This window comes from Echinops telfairi, unplaced genomic scaffold, assembly GCF_000313985.2.
Source record: "Echinops telfairi isolate 266 unplaced genomic scaffold, ASM31398v2 ScPeMD7_31;HRSCAF=116, whole genome shotgun sequence".
NCBI classification, from domain to species: domain Eukaryota; kingdom Metazoa; phylum Chordata; class Mammalia; order Afrosoricida; family Tenrecidae; genus Echinops; species Echinops telfairi.
In genome coordinates this window covers 45408828-45413984 of record NW_022103928.1, presented here as the reverse complement: position 1 = coordinate 45413984, position 5157 = coordinate 45408828, and the positions used below count along the sequence as shown (strand labels likewise).

At 47.2% G+C, this 5157-nt stretch overlaps 1 pseudogene; it reads left to right on the top strand.

Annotated features, from left to right (window-relative positions):
• The window catches only part of LOC101644442, a 50122-nt pseudogene extending 45269 nt beyond the window's left edge, over positions 1 to 4853 (top strand).
• Positions 4854 to 5157: the final 304 nt, after the last annotated feature.

The following is a 5157-nucleotide window of genomic DNA, read 5'->3' as shown; positions in this document are numbered from 1 at the left end:
TGGCAACATATGTACAAATGTGCTTGACACAATGGATGGATGGATGGATTGTGATAAGAGTTGTACAAGCCCCAATAAAATGATTTTTTAATGGCACTATCAATAGAATAGGAGTCCTGGTGGTGTAGTGGTTACAAGTGGGGCTGCTAACTTCAAGGATAGCAGTTCAAAACCACTAGCTGTTCTGTGGGAGAAAGAGTTATGGGCTCAGAAACTCACATGGGCAGTTCTACCCTGTCCTACCAGGTGGTGATGAGCCGGCATTAACTCGAGGGCAGTGTGTTTGTTTTGTTTTTATCCATAGAATTATCGTATTGCCAAGGGGGATCATTTAAAATGCTCTCTAATATAAAACGATAAGGATGTCTCTAAAGTGAACCAGAGGCATATATAAGTCTTAGGTATCTGAATGGATTTTGAGTTCACACTTAATCATAGCCCTAACCTAAGAACAATGAGTTCTTATGACTTAACCCTACTCGATACTAACCCTCATGAAGAGATCACTGAAGATATGGGTACTATAGCAAGGTGTGGTGAAGACATTCGATGATGCCCAGCTAGCAGACAGAATAGCATCTGGAGTCATAAAAGCTTGTCTTAAGACAAGTAACCATCTGTGAGAGGCATCAACTAAGCCCCCATGGAAAAAGCACACCAGCGGTGTGATCCAAAGATTGTAAATAATAAAATCCAAATCTGAAGGGGGGGAACAGTATCAGAGCTTAAGTTGTGAACACCCAGTTTGCAGAAGGCTATGGATGACAGTGGAAGCCCAAAATCCATTTGCAGGGTCCCCACGTGGATTAAGCCTCGGTGAATCCCCTCTGAGCATAGTCCAGGAGCCAGGGGATAGGATAGCCTTGCTATCAGAGAGCATTGTGAAGCCAATTGTAGCAGATACAGTGGGTTAAAACGTAGCACCTGAAGAAGAAAAAAGTGCGGAGGGAGGGAAAAAAGAGGAGCTGATACCAAGGGCTCAATAGAAAGTAAATGTCTATAAAAGAATGACGGCAACATATGTACAAATATGCCTGATACAAATGATGGATGGATTGTTATAAGAGTTGTAAGAGCCCCAATAAAATGATATTTTATTTTTTTTAAACATTTTATTAGGGGCTCATATAACTGTTATCGCAATCCATACACACATCCATTGTGTAAAGCATATTTGTACATCATTCTCAAAACATTTTCTCTCCACTTAAACCCCCGGCATTAGGTCCTCATTTTTCCCCTCCCTCCCCGCTCCCCCCTCCCGCATGAGCCCTTGATAGTTATAAATTGGGTATTTTGTCATATCTTGCCCTGTCCGATGTCTCCCTTCACCCACTTTTCAGTTGTCCATCCCCCCCAGGGAGGAGGTCACATATTGTTCCTTGTAATCGGTTTCCTCTTTCCTACCCACTCTCCCTTTACCCTCCCTGTTTCGCCACTCACTCCACTGGTCCTGTAGGGCTCATCCGCCCTGGATTCCCTGGATTTTCAGTTCCTATCTGTACCAGTGTACCTCCTCTGGTCTAGCCAGACTTGCAAGGTCGAATTCGAGTCATGGTAGTGGGAGCGGGGAGGAAGCATTTAGGAACTAGAGGAAAGTTGTATTTCTCATCGTTGTTACATCACACCCTGACTGGCTCATCTCCTCCCTGAGACCCCTCTGCAAGGGATCTCCAGTGACCTACAAGTGGGCTTTGGATCTCCACTCCGCACTCCCCCCATCATTCACTATGGTAAGATTTTTTGTTCTGATGATGCCTTATACCTGATCCCTTCGACACCTCGTGGTTGCATAGGCTGGTGTGCTTCTTCCATGTGGGCTTTGTTGCTTCTGAGCTTGATGGTCGCTTGATTACCTTCAAGCCTTTAAGACCCCAGACGCTATACTTTTTGATAGCCGGGCACCATCAGCTTTCTTCACCACATTTAAAGGGGAAAAAAATAACACCTTATCATTTGATCTGCCTTTTGCCCCATTTGGAGACCTCTTGGTGTAGTGGTTCTGTGTTGGGCTGCTAACCACAGAGTCAGCAGTTTGAAACCACCATCTGCTCCAAAGGGAGACCGTTGAGGCTTTCTACTCCCTTAAAGTGACTCAAAGCCCCACAGGGCAGTTCCACCCCGGCCCGTCCTCGAGGGTCACCAGGAGTCGGAGTTAACTCTTTGGCGGTGCGTTTGGTCTTTTTGGTGGAGGTGGTTGTTGTTTGACCCATTTCAAAGTTTCCATTTCAATATTTTCTGCTTTCATTTTGATGGAGGGTTTTTCTCTGTTTTGTCATTTGGGGGTTGGTTTTTTTTGTTTGTTTCTTTCTTTCTTGTTTTTGTTTTGTATGATTTTCTGTATATGAACTGCAGGATAGAAAAGCCTATAGAGATAGTAACTAGATTAATAATTCCCTAGGGGGATGGTGGGGGAGGTTAGGGGAAAATAACAAAGATTAGTATGAGAAAGAAGAAAATGCTCTAAAATTGATTGTGGTGATGATTTCAAAACTCTTCTTAATAGGACTGAACTATTAAACTATGTGGACTGTATGTCGATAAAACTATTTTTTAAAAGAAAATGTTTTAAATGATGGAAGCTACTGACGCTTGGCAGTGACCCAGCAAGTTTCATGAAGAAAACGGAGATGCTGCCTCAGAAGCACGGGTGGCAGAGGAGCAAAACGAGGAGGCCAATGGCAGAGAGACCCCAGAAGTGGACTTGCTGACCAAGGAGCTAGAGGACTTTGAGATGAAGAAGGCTGCTGCTCGAGCTGTCACTGGGGTCCTTGCCTCTCACCCCAACAGCACTGACGTCCACATCATCAACCTCTCGCTCACCTTTCATGGCCAAGAGCTGCTCAGTGACACCAAACTGGAACTGAACTCGGGCAGACGCTATGGTCTTATTGGCTTAAATGGAATTGGTGAGGCCTTGGGAAGGCGAGGTGGGAGGTATCTCTCCTTGATTTACCTGTCACTCGACAAATACCTGTTTAGCATTGCTTTGTATAAAGTAGAGCTCCCTGGTGGCACAGTGGATTAAGCATTGGGCAACTAGCCAAAAGTTTGGCGGTTCAGACCGGGAGCAAAATGAGGGTATCCTCTCCCATCAAGTTTTGCAGCCCCAGAAACCCTGGGGAACACATCGGCTCGGTCCTGCCGGGTCACTAGGAGTTGGAATCGACTTGATGGTAATACGTTTATGTTCAAAGTGAGCTTGCAGTAGGGGTGGGAGACCCCATGTGCCCAAGGGAAAGGAGCTAGCAATACAGGGCCTCTGGTAAGTGCCAAATACATAGGTGTGGACTATAGGTGCTTGAGGAGTTGGTAGAAGAGGGTGGTGAAGATGTGTAAGCCTCTATAGAGGTGCTGGAATAAGACTTGAAGGCAAGTTGGAATAGCACCCCAGTAAGGGGGTGTGGTAGGAGTCGAACAGAGGAAATCAGAGTACTTGATACAATGGTGGGTTCCTGACTTGGCTGGAGTTGGGGGTGGTCCAGGGGAACAGTGGGACGGCCTATTCTGAATGTCGTCTTGTCTCCATTTGTTGCTGCTGCTCAGGAAAGTCCATGCTGCTCTCTGCTCTCGGGAAACAGGAAGTGCCCATCCCCGAGCATATTGACATCTACCATCTGACCCGTGAGATGCCCCCTAGTGACAAGACACCCTTGCAGTGTGTGATGGAAGTGGACACGGAGCGGGCCATGTGGCTGGCGCACGAGGGTGCGGAGTGTGAGAAGCTGATGGAGCTGTATGAGCGCCCAGGGGAGCTGGACGCCAACAAGGCAGAGATGAGGGCCTGGGCTTCACCCCCGCCATGCAGCGCAAGAAGCTCAGAGAATTGGCAGCTGGAGGATGATGGCTCCCCAGAGCCACCTTTGTCCATCCCTTCATGCTGCTCCTGGACGAGGCCACCAACCACACGTCTTAGACCCGTGATACTCGTGAGTAGTGAGAAGAAGAGCTCCAGACTTGTAAGTGTATCCTGGTCCTCGTCTCTCATTCCCAAGAATGGTGTCTATACCAACATCATTCGCGTGCACAAGAGACTTTTTAATGGGTAAACGAGAAGTACTATATGGGTAACTATGATCAGGAAAAGGAAGACTCAAATGGAGCAAGAGGAGAAGCAGATGAAGCACTTTCACTGGGAGTAGGACTAGATCGTGCACATGAAGAATTATATTGCAAGGTTTGACCATGGTAATGCCAAGGTGGCCCAGCAGGTCCAGAGCAAGACACTATGGAAGATGAGATCAGCTTGTTGGTGACAAGACACTATCATTTTTTTTCCCATCATGTGGCAAGATCCCTTCCCCAGACATTATGACGAATGTGGGCGCTTCCGGTATATAAAGGACAGGCCTTGCATCTACAACAGCTCAGAGTTTGGCATTGACCTTGACACACGAGTGGCTCTGGTAGGGCCCAATGAAGCAGGGAAGTCAATGCTTTTGAAGCTGTTAACTGGAGAGCTACTACCCACAGACAAATTCATCCAAAAACACTCTCATGTCAAGATGCAGTGCAACCATCAGTATTTACGAGAGCAGCTGGATTTAGATGGCTCTTTTTTGGAGTTCATGATGAAGTGCCACCCCCAGAGATCAAGGAGCAGGAAGAAATAAGGAAGATCATTGGGCAATATGATTTCGCGGGTGAGCCCAATCCTGAACCTGTCCGTTAGCCAGAAGTGCCGTGTGTGCCTGGTCTAGCTGGCCTGGCAGAACCCACACCGGCTCTTTCTGGATGAGCCTACTAATCACTGGGACACTGAAACCATTGATGGGCTGGCTGACACCATCAGTGAATTTGAGGGTGGCATACTGCTGATCAGCTGTGATTTCAGATTCATTCAGCAGGTGTGAGGAACCTGTGGGATTAATAAGGTCACAGTTTGATTGGAGGGCAGAGATTAAATGGCTCAGCAAGGCCCACCTCTCTCTCTTGCTCTCTGGGGATCGGACAAGCATGAGGCTGCTTTAGCTAGTTCTCTGTCTCAACTTGTGAGCTACAGTACCAGTGGAGCAGCCAATCCATGGATCATGTCACTAGAGCTTGAGGTTCCTTCGAGACCTGCTTCACCACGCTGCTGGTGTATACGTCACTTGAGCTTGAGGCTGGTGGATCCTGTTGCCTCACATTGCTTGTGTTTGATATCCTATCTGGACC